General features: G+C 38.7%; 1 pseudogene; it reads left to right on the top strand.

Moving 5' to 3' along the window:
• Positions 1-2,805, top strand: part of LOC118556790 — a 4,951-nt pseudogene extending 2,146 nt beyond the window's left edge.
• Positions 2,806-12,504: the final 9,699 nt, after the last annotated feature.

Genomic DNA, 12,504 nt, shown 5'->3' on the forward strand with positions numbered 1-12,504 from the left:
GTGCAGTAGTGTCATTTCAACTTGTTTACCAGAGGGGGCAGACGTTCTGGAAAAATACTGAACTCAACACTATGCTCCTTTAAGTTTGTAACTTTCACTTTTGTGTTTAACTTAAACAGATGATGAAATTAAAAAATGTCAGCATAGAAAGATCAGTAAAACGACCTTGACAAAAAATTGAGTTTAAACATTTTTTTGCCATTGGAATTTCCTTATTCCCTGTCTGCAGAATTAAGAAATACTTTATTTTTTGTTGAACTAGTTTAACTAATGGCTGTCATTTATATATTCCTTCTTCATTCATTCTAATTTTACTGCTTGTCAGTTTCAGAAATATATATATATATATATATGTATATATATATATATATATATTATATATTATATCATATATATATATAGATATACGGCTCTTTCATCCCTTCAATCGAAGTGGATACCGGAAAGTACTTTTTTAAGTCGACCTCCTGCTATGATTGGAGCAGGGATGGAGTTGCTTTGGTCAATCTCGACCAGGCGAGAAAGTCGAGCACGTGGCGTGTGGGGGTTGAATCCCAACAGATGAAACAGCTGTGGTGTTCTCCTCGGGATAGCGGCGTGCCAAAAAGAAGAAAGATCGCATTGTGCGATCGGGTTAAATACCTTTCCCATAGTAACGTTATCTTGTGTGCTACGGTCGGTGGGCCACTTGGGCCGTGTTGCATGATGGAGTTGGTGGCCATTTTGACCACATTGCATCATGGAACTGCAGTCTGTCACGTCCTGAACTGATGGCAGGCTGTCACGTCCTGAACAGGCGTACATATATTTGGTAATTTATTACATTTATCTCTTAATAAACTATTTTATGATGTCATATGACTGCTAACATATTGTAATAAATAAGTGCCAGAACACCCGTGAAGAAGTTCTCCAAGATGTTGGTAATTTTTTTTTTCTTTGCCATTACAATATACCATCAGAACGAACCAATAAAAAAAGCATTTTCAAGTGAGAAATTACTTTCTATGGAAAATATAGGTTCACCTACTGTACAACATGTTGCACTCGGTCGGGGCTTCCATCTGCATGAAGTTTAGGAAGCTCAGGTTGCTTTAGTGGCAGTCTTTCAGGTCATCTGCATTGTTGAACCTGGTGTCGCTCATTTTCCTCTTGACAGTACCTCATAGGTACTGTCAAGATATAAGAATATTTTTTGTAAAATCAACCTAAATCATTCTCATTTGTTAACCTGAGAGGAAAGTAACATCCCAATAAACGATTGTTCCGTTCCATCAACGATGTCAAACCTAGAGGTACGGTCTGGAATTATTTCGGTTCAGAGTGTAACCCGTGTTTACTTCCCTGGTTCCTGAGCCAATCATGAGAATTCCCAGGGTTCCCTAAGTAGAGCGAAAACATTTGGTATTTTATCTTGGCAAAAGAAACTGCGAACCTCCAAATATAGAAGCCAGTAGGAGAAGCAGACCAGAAATAGAACAGAATACAACATCATATATACCTATCTTGTGGAAGTAAAAATTCAGTGCAATAGAGGACCAGGAGATACATCACTGTTGAGCAGCCATTCTTCTTTAAGCAAAGACCTTTTGTGGCTCGTCCTCTTTGTAGACGGTGTCAATGACTGTCTGGTAAACTATAAAGCATGCCGCCTTCCTCTGATTATTCAGACATAACATGGCCATTGTGTAACTCTTTTACATTAAAAATCCTTTTTTTTTGGTCTTATGAAGTCTTCTAATGTGCTGAGAAAAGGATGTTTGGTTTTCATTAATCATTAAAACTAACAGAAGTGAAAGCTTGAAATATCCCTTTTTTTGTGTAGGAAATCTATAGCAACTTTTTTCCTCACTCTGACTTACTGGTATATATTAAGTTTTCAATAATATTATAAATCATTCAGATGCACTTTCTTACTTTCACCCCCCATAGCGTTTCAGCTGAGATATGTTATTTATAAATTCTTTTAAAGTTTTCAGCTGAAAATCAAAAACGCCGGGGAATTGTACAAAGGCTAGGTGCTCTAATGTAATCTTCTAAGGTTTAAACAACCTTTCCAGTCTAACTAGAATACTAATGGGTTTCTTTAAAAGAAACCATGAGATTCGTGAAGCGACTTTAATCAGTGATCCAACTGGAAAGAAAGTGCCTGGCGAATGTTCAAAGCCATACAGTTGAAACACAAAGATTTACATACCCCCACAAAAGACAGAAAAGTGCATTTCACTCTGATATCTTGACATTAAATCAGTCAAAACTTCTGCTTTAGGTCAGTGAGGATTACCAAAAGGATTTCCATTGCAAAATGCCCGAATAACAAAATCTGCTGTACCAGGATGATGCCATACCTCTGTAAACTTCTAATGGGTTATTAAACAGTATTTGTTTTTAATAGAGTGATGTAGCCTTCAGTTATGCTTTGCCTTGCCAGAAGTAAAGCATAAAGTTTGTTTGTTTTTTCCCAAAATTTTCATTTGACCTCATCTTCAAGTCCATGATATGTAAACACTGAGTCAGCTACAGCAGCGTCTGCTGTTAACAACACTGACGTCTGCTGCCCAACAAAGATGATGGAATGTTTCACCGCATTAACTAAAACAGATAGAAGGCTCTTATAAAGAGATATGTCACAGATGCTTTCGGTTGTCATGTCAGTGCAATGAAACAGACACATTCCCATTGGTAATCAGTCAGCACGTTTCTTTGTGTCACTAAAACCTAATACATCATTGTTTTCATTAGGTCTGCTCACAGAACGGCAACTTCATCATCTGGGCAGATGGTGAAGCACGTCTGCCTCACTGAGAGCCATAATAAAAGTTTGATTAACTCCCGCAAAGTCTCTGGGAGGAGGTTCTCTCACCTGGCATGAGATTTTTATAGATCATCCGTCTGCTCTTGCATTTTGTTATTTTTTTGTTGTTTTTTTGTTTGTTGTTTTGGTTGTCAGCTATTGCTTTGTAAACTAAGAGTTGAGTCTTTATAGACCTGATCTTGCTGGCATGTTGTTAACTCAATCTGGCTGACATGGTTAAACTGTTCGACTGAAGCATTTGTAGCTGTTTTGTGATTTACCCTGAAACGTTTTAGTTTATTACAGGATCCAGTTCCCTTGGAAACTCTAGTTCTTTTTCTTTCACGCCAATGTGTTGACATTTTATTTTCTTGATTGAGCATGTTTTGATAAAACAAAACATTTCTCCTGTCTTCTTTATATTACTTTTCCCCCATTGAAGCAAAATGCAGTGAATAGCTGATGTGTTTTCTAATATCATAAAAAAGTTGTGTCAAGATCTCTAGCAGCAGAAACTTCAAAGAAATCTTTTGGAAGTTGTATTAAAATCTCAGATTAAAGTAAACCATTTACAATCAATGATCTCATCACATATATAGTTTATTCAGTTCTTGCTTAAATACAATAAACTGTCCCAGGGTAGCATATAGAATTTTATGTTGGCCAATTAATTAGCCAATTGTTTTGTTGTAATATTTATTTGATTAGCATTTTGTTTGATCAGAAAAATTGAAAGCAACTGACTATGAAGACTCAAAAGGGAGAGTGGGAAGGGTTTCATAAGCGTGATGTCTTAAGGACTATTTATCTGTGCTTAATCGTTATGTTGCCTTTGCATTGTTGTCTTGCTATCTTGTTTTTTGTTTTGTTTCTTCCTAAAGTGTCTGAAATAAAGTACTTTAATCAGTCAATCAAATAAAAGATCTTACCTGAAGCATCCTTTATGGTAAGGATGCCATAAAGGTAAAATTTTTAGATGAGAGGATGAAAAATGCAGGACAGCAATGGAAATTATGCAGACGTTTATGATGGCAGAAATCATTTTATCAAACAGCATGTGCACCTGCGTCTTTTAAAAAATATCATTCCTCATCTAGCTTGCCCTTGCCAGGAAGCTCAATTACTGCATAAAGTTGCAGTAAATTGTGGGATTGTAACGATACATCAGGCTCACAGATGATACAATATCCATTACTGGCAATTAGACAACTAGAAAAGACAGGAATTTACCAATTAATTGGGCAATACTCAAAAAAAAGGTTTCTTAAATCACATAATCAGCTATGAATTAATGATATTCAAGTCAAGTATGTTTGAGTTTAATGCTCTTCTAATTTTAAAGAGGTCCTTAAGGCTTTTTTTTGTTTGTTTTTAAAAAATAACAAAAAAATTAAGTTATACAATTTATTCTATTCAATTTATTCTATTGCCATGCCAAGAGCTCTGCGTCTGCTGTGGAGACCTTCAGGTTTCTGGGATCCACTATATCCTAGGACCTAAAGTTTGAGTTGAGTTTTTGAGTTTGGTAAATTTCGAAAAGAGGTGGGAAGAAGACAAGCTTATTAACTCCCACTCCTTACTCCAACATAAATTGTATGGTTGCTAATATGCTTAAGATTAAAGTAGGAGCCCAACATTGTCACCATCGTCAAGAAGGCCCAGTGGAGGATGTACTACACCAGCTCAGGAAGCTCGACCTGCCTAATGAACTGGTGATCCTCTTCTACACAGACATCATCTAGTCTGTCCTCATCCAGTCTGCTCATCCATCACTGTCTGGTTTGCATCTGTCACCTAAAAAGACAGGGCCTGGCTGCAACGAACAGTCAGGACCGCAGAAAAGATTATTGGTGGCAACCTGCCCTCCATTCCGGGAAAGTAAAATCCAAAGTCAGGAAATGGGCAGGAAACATCACTGCAGATCCACCTCGCCCTGGTCACAAGTTCTTACAACTTCTCCCCTCTGGTAGGTGCTCCAGAGCACTGTACTCCAGGACCAACAGACTTAGGAAAAGCTTCTTCCCACAACCAATCACTCAACTGAATAGCTGACTCTGACAAAAAAAAGTGCTGTTAATTTTTTTCTGTTCATATACATATATTGTCGATACTGTATACTATATCCACGAACATCATGTACATGATTCAGAATTCACATTGTCTACACTCACCACACTTAGGACATTTACTCCTGCACTCTTGGTACTCTGCTCATTGCACCATTGTATTATTGTTTCAGTCTGTCTGTGTTTCTATACTCCAGACTGTGTAATTTTATTACTGCATCATTGTGCCATTGTTTTATTGTGTAAGTAAGCACACTGTGAGCATTGTACAACCCAGAGACAAATTCCTCTCATGTGTACACATACCTGGCAAATAAAGCTAGTTCTGATTCTGACTTACAGCGGACCCCAATTCAAGTTTGATGAGCCCCCCCCCCCCACCATTCTTGAAGGAAATAAATAAATAAAACAAAACAGTAAAATAGCCTTTTAATTTTAGTGGCCACATGGGATCCAACACTTAGTTAGCAGCTAAGAGTTAGCCTGCTGCAGTATTCTCAGGTTGGTTACATGGAGGTCTTATCTTATTTTCTCAAGGTTTCTTTTTTTCTACTGAGCACATAAAATGGTGTTCATTTTTTTAAGTGGTGGAAGAGTCTTTTTTTTTAGTTAGCTAGATGAAAAGTTATCAGCCAACTCTGTCAACACAACAAGAAAATTAAATCATTTTTTTGGTATGGTTAACTTCTGATGATATGACATCTCATTACAGCAACAGTAAATTGACTCGTTAACACTGTGGTTAAATGCAAAGTACCCATGCCACGTTTGTCTTGTTAACGTTGTGGTTTGATATGAATAACATCTTCTCTGAATACTGAAAACTTTCCTTTTCCACATTACTCAACCTCGTGTTTAGGTGGGTTCGAAATTGTCTTTGAGCTAAAAACATTACTCACTTTCAAGTGGTCAACAAGTATGCAGTAATCGGAAGCAGGTGAAGTGTGTGTGTGGAGTGAGGTGAGGTGATTCTCCAAACACAGCTGAAGTGCTTACCTTTAAAAGCAAAACTTAAATAAGCTGCGCAATCAATTTAGCATTTTAATAAAAGACGAAAACCCACTTTTTAGTAAACGTAATGATATCAGTAGCTGTAAGTGTTTCCAAGTGACAAATTTGTGTTTTGAAAAATTCCTCTTGTCTTGAATGGTTTTACTTACAAAGTGTTTACATCAGGTCTGCATGAGGAAGCTTGCTGAGTCTCAAAGATAAAGCTTTGAAGCTCCAGTAAGTGCGGACAAATAATCCCAGAGAGCAATTCTGTTGTCCTCAAATAATTGGACAAACATAGGTCTTTAACATGCAGCCGCAGTTTTTGCATTGTGCCTATCTGCTACTTGTTCATAAGTTTATCAACTAATGTAGGCTTGTAGTGTAAGACTCCATATGTAACCAGGAAGATACAGGCATTTTTTATCCAGTGATTTCATTGCAAGTGATTAGACAATGCTAAAAAAAAACGTTGTGTCCTAGCATGCATCCAACACCCACTATGAGATGGTACACCGGAGCTTCTGGTACAATCAGCCATATATCGCCAACAGGGCTACAGCCATTACGAGTTCTGCCCGGTGCCAATCAGGAAGTACGTGGAAAATATTTATTGGAGCATACTGTTGGTCAGCAGTATTGGTATGGTGACTTTCAGAATGTATTTCACTATAACCTTCCTTCCCGTTAATGGGGAGTTTTTCTTTCCGCTGTCGCTTCATGCTTGCTCAGTATGAGGGATTGCTGCAAAGCCATGGACAATGCAGACGACTCTCCCTGTGGCTCTACGGTTCTCCAGGAGTGAATGCTGCTTGTCGGGACTTTGATGCAATCAACTGGTTTCCTTATATAGGAATTTATTTTGACCAATCTGTATAATCTGACCCAATCTGTATAATCTGATTGGTTTTGACTTTGTAAAGTGCCTTGAGATGACATGTTTCATGAATTGGCGCTATATAAATAAAATTGAATTGAATTGAAATGAATAAGCATATTTCATATTTCATCTGTGATTCGATTACAGGAGTTTGCAATTGGTTAATCCAGATCCCCTGTTGGTCAGTGTGATATTATTTTAAAGAGACTCATTGATTCATGCACAACATTGGTCAATGACATTGTTTATAGTTTTGCTTTAGGACTGATGTATTCTGTTAAATTAAAGTTAAATTAAAAAGAAAATGAAAACATGTAAGCATGCATACCAAGTGTGCTGTTTGTATTAACAGCAGCTGGAAGCGAAGCAATTTGCACTGGCAGCACAGACTAAAAAGAGAAAGCTGAAACAACTTAAATTAATTACTTCAAGTGATAACAAGCAAATTAATTAAGTTTACCAACTTAATTTTTTTTTTACAATGCTTTAACTTGACAACTTATAAACTAAATAAATGTTGTATAAACTTAGTTTAATAACTTGTTAACAATTGAAGCAATTCATTTCAGTTATTTCTTTTTAGAGTGCAGAGGAAGTGGAGTTCTGGAAACACATAGCAGTGGAATAGTAGCAGCAGCTCAATATGTAAGTTGGACTACATACTTCAACATTAACATTTAAATGCAACTTTAAACAAATAGGTTTTTAACCTTGATTTAAAGGAACTCAGGGTTTTGGCACTTTTACAGTCTTCTGTGCGTTTGTTCCACATATGTTGATTATGAGGACTGAATACTGGTTCTCCGTGTTTGGTTCTGGTTATGGGGATGCAGGGTAGACTAGAGCTGAGGTGCCCAACCAGTCGATCGCGAATGACAGGTCGATCTCAGGCCAGTCTTTACGGTTTATTTTTAAGTCATTGTCCGATGCTGAGCATTAATCCTATGACTTGACTCACTTAACCTACAGTCCCATATGCACTGAAATGCATCACTGACGAGGAAAAAAAAGAAACAAAAACTAAATAAAAATTGTTTTCCTATTGGCCACAAACAAACTGAGGGCGATCTGTCAGTTGCTGCTCAGTGTGGAGCGGTTATGAGCTCGTTAGAAGTCAATCAATTAAGCAGCCCGCTATATTATTAGCGTCACAAAGTGGCAGAAGGAAAAACAAAAACAAAGAACTGTTATTTCATCCAGAATGTGATGAGGACTACTCTTTTGTATTTTCCAACACAAAGACAATTTTCTTATTTGAAGTGCGAGTGTGGCGTCACATAAAAAGGGGAATTTGGAGAGACATTTTAAGACGATCCACCAAAACTATGACATGGATTTCCCCACCAAAAAGTGCTAAAAACCAGCTAGCTGCGCAGCAGTCACTTTTCACTCGACCCAACACCAAGGGTAAAGCTGCAACTATTGCATCGTACTGGGTCAGCAATGTTCTTGCCAAGCATAACAAGGCTTTCAAAGATGGTGAAGTTGTAAAAGAGGCAATTATGGAGGCAGCAGATGCACTGCTCAGTGATTTCAAGAATAAAAGTGAGATCATGGCTGCTATAAAAGCTGTGCAGTTATCCCGGAAAACTGTTACACGACGATGCGAGGGGATGATTGTGGATGTTATGGAGCAGCTAAAGAGAAGAATGCGAGTGTTTCTCCCTCCAGTTTGATGAGTGGACCGATGTGATGGACGTAGTCCAGCTGTGTGTGTTTATCAGGATGGTGTTTTTGGACATGAGTGCTAAGGAGGAGATAGTTACAATTTTCAAAGGTCACACAAAGGGTGACGATATTTTCAAAGCATTTATGGAGTTTGTGGATAACAGCAAATTATTCCTCTTCGAGCTCATTTCTATTACAACCAGTGGTGCTCCAGCGATGACAGGCCACACCATTCACTGCAAGCGAAGTGAATCTTTCCCGGATATCCTGAACTATCACTATCAATCCACCAGCAGTCGTTATGTGGAAAGCTTTTAAACATGAAGGAGGTGACGGATGTTGCCATGAAGACTGTGTGCAGTGTACGGACCAGGAGTCTACAGAGGAGGTTATTCCGGGCTCACCTGGAAGAGGCTGGTGCAGAACACACAGATCTGCTGCTGCATACAGACGTAAGATGACTAAGCCGAGGTACATTTTTAGGAAGATTCTGTGAGTTGTTACTTAAAATCTTTCAGAAGCAGTTAAGCCATGGTGAACATTCAAAGTTGGAGGGTGCCAAGTGGCTCTTGGATTTGTCATTTCTCCCAGATCTCACTGGTCTGCTCAATGAACTTAACCTGGAGCTTCGAGGTAAAGACAAAAATATCATGCATAATATCAGGCTAAAATTACTTTTAAGCCGGCTGCTACGCAGGGACCTGAGGAGCTTTCTTAGCATGCAGAGCTACAAAGTCAAGGTCAAGATGTGACCCAGCTTGACCTTGAACGATATCATCAGCAGGTTCAGAGCATCTTGGCAGAGTTTGAGAGGCGACTTTTCATCCATTGAGCCCATTACCAGATGCATGTGTTTCGCTTTCGGTACAAATATTGATTTGGATGACATTGTGTCAAAATTAGCCTCACTTTTTCATCTGGACACCACTGTGGCTGAAAATGAGATTCTTGCAATGCAAAATGACATTGAAATCCAATCCAGAGCAGCACCTGGCATGAAAGGAGAGTTCTGGAGCCTGCTGTCAGAGGAAAAGTATCCCAATGTCAGAAGATGTGCCTTGAACTTGATCGCACTTTTTGGATCGACCTACTTGTGTGAATCTGCCTTTTCTCATATGAAAATCATCAAGTCTAAGTACAGATCCATAATGACTGATGACCACCTTATGACCTGCCTATAGCTTGCAACCTGTTCATACCGCACTTCCTCTGAGAACCTGCCGTCCTCCTCCCAGTGTCAGAAGTCCCACTGAGGTACACATATAAATTTTATTTTAATCTCCCTTAAGTACATCAGGCCAGAATTGGGTTTATCAGGCTAGGCCTTTGCTCCTGATAAAAACTGCCATGTATTTGTCAAACTAGATAGGTTTATGTGAGTTTTTGACGTTGAGAGCAGACTAGTAGATCTCAGCAAACTTGCACCTTCAAAAGTAGATCTTCATTCAAAAAAGTTTGGCCACCTCTGGTTTAGAGGGTTGATACTTTGACAATAAATCTATAATGTACTTTGGTGTTAAGCCATTCAGGGATTTATAGACTAACAGAAGTATTTTAAAGTCAATTCTCTGAGATACAGGGAGCCAGTGTAAGGACTTTAGAACTGGGGTGATGTTCTCTACTTTCTTAGTCTTAGTGAGGATGAAGGCAGCAGCGTTCGGGATCAGCTGCAGCTGTCTGATCCACTTTTTAGGCAGACCTGTGAAAACACTGTTGCAGTAATCAATTCTACTAAATATAAACGCATGGACTAGTTTTTTCAAGATTCTGCTGAGACATCAGTTCTTTTATCCTAGAAATGTTCTTCAGGTGATAGAAAGCCGACCTTGTAATTGTCTTTAGATGCTTTTGGAGGTTCAGGTCTGAGTCCATCACTACTCCAAGATTTTGGGCCTGATCAGTGGTTTTTAGCTGAAGCAGCTGAAGCTGTGTGCTTACTTTTGATTGCTCTTCTTTCGGTCCAAAAATGATTACTTCAGTTTTGTTTTTATTCAATTGAAGAAAATGTTGGCACATCCATGCAATGTTTTCTTCTAGGCATTTACTCAGTGCCTGAACTGGTTCATAGTCACCTGGTGACATGGTGATGTAGAGCTGTGTGTCGTCTGCATAGTTATAGTAGCTGATGTTGTTGTTTTTTATTATCTGAGCTAGAGGGAGCATGTAGATATTGAAGAGGAGGGGACCCAGGATGGACCCTTGGGGAACCCCAAATGTAATTTTTGTCATCTGGGATGTTAAGTTACCTACTGACACAAAAAAGTCCCTGTCCTTTAAGTAGGATTTAAATCAGTTGAGTGTAGTACCAGAAAGGCCGATCCAGTTTTGCAGGAGCTCTAACAGGATGGAGTGATCAACTGTGTTGAATGTTGCACTCAGGTCCGATAAAAACAGCAACCCGGAGGTCATTGAACACCTTGAGAATGGGGGCCTCTGCACTTTGTTGAGCACAGAAACCTGATGAGAAAATAGCACTGTGATTGGTCATTGTTAAGAAGGTGTTTACCTGTTGAAACACAGGTTTTTCAATAATCTTACTGATAAAAGGGAGGTTTCAGATGGACCCGCAGTTCTGCTGTAGTAGTTTATCCAAATTGTTCTTTTGCAACAGTGGTTTGATAATTGCTGTTTTTAGGGACTTAGGGAATACGCTTGACAGAAAAGTTTTGTTTATTATGTAAGTCAAATCAGACGCTATGACAAGCAAACCTTTCTTAAAGAAAGGTGTGGGTAGAACATAGAGACAGCAAGAGAATGAACTTAGCTGGTGTACGATTTCTTCTAAGCTATTGTAGTTTACTTGGCTGAAATCTGACCTTTTGTCAAGATCCGTTCTAGTTGGAGAAAATGTTGGCACTGAATTTGATATTTATATACAGACTGCCCCCTAATCTTTTGGATTTTCTCAGTAAAGAAGTTAGCAAATTAATTACAGGTGGAGTGGCGTTCAGATGCCACTCCACAGGAGGGTTTATCGACCATGGCAAATAAGGCACAAGCATGTTTTTGATGATGATTCCCTTCAGCTTTAAGTTATATCTGTAAAGTTTCTCTTTATAGATGTCACAGTAAGTTAACTATGGTGACTATAGAAATCGGCTTGAATGTATTTGAAATAGCCCCAGAACTGAGTCCAGGGCCTGTAGAATTACAAACCTTGTCAGCCTGAAAGAAAACATCTTTCTTTGTCATTGCCATGGATATTATATTTACCTGTGTCCCAGGGTCTTGCTCAGGGACCCTGGGTGGCAGTCTGTGGGAGCTGAACCCAGTACCTCCAGGACAAAAGCACAATGCTCTATCCACGAGGCCACCATTCCAAAAATGGCTGCTGCTGCTGTTCATATGGTAAGTAGACCATATGACTATGACAATATGACTATGGTAAACCGTTAACGCCTCCCTGCTGCTGAGTAGGTACATTTCCGACAATATCTTGGGCACAGGTGAACGCCATTGTGTGGTGCTGTTAATGGCCGATAGGTGCTTGGTATTAGTGGGATTCAAGGCAGTTTACATAGACATTTCCCTGATCATTCCAGCAAAAAGAGATGCATTTAAAATTAAAAAAAGAGAGTGAAAGATTCTATAATTGTGTGGCGAGTGACACAGATCAATGAGGGTTCTTAGATGAGCATGATCTGGTGTAATTATCATTCCTGTTGATTTAGTACAAATATCGAGCAAACCAGCTTTAACTAAAAACACTGATGGTTCAATTAGATCAGTAAACAGTCATCATTGTTCTTAAACTGTTTGCTCAAGGGATCCCCGCTGTGTACATAAAGGTCCAGTCAGCAGCAGCTGCAGCTTAATGACTGCCAGTTCAGCAGGATATTCTTCATTCTTATAGAGGACGACAGATGCATGTATTTTTTTTTTACTGTGCTGGGAGCTTACCATTTCATAAAAGGTTGCGTTTAGCAAGAACAGGCACTCCTGTACATATACTGCAGTTAACAGTAGCATTTATCAACTCACTTTTTATTTGTATATACAGGATATATCGTTAATGTAAAAATCGCATAAATTTCCAAACTCACATTTTCAGGCATCTCAGTAATTTTAAGTATAAATACAATGGTACATGGATGGACAATGGATAA

Source organism: Fundulus heteroclitus, chromosome 21 (assembly GCF_011125445.2).
Source record: "Fundulus heteroclitus isolate FHET01 chromosome 21, MU-UCD_Fhet_4.1, whole genome shotgun sequence".
NCBI lineage: Eukaryota > Metazoa > Chordata > Actinopteri > Cyprinodontiformes > Fundulidae > Fundulus > Fundulus heteroclitus.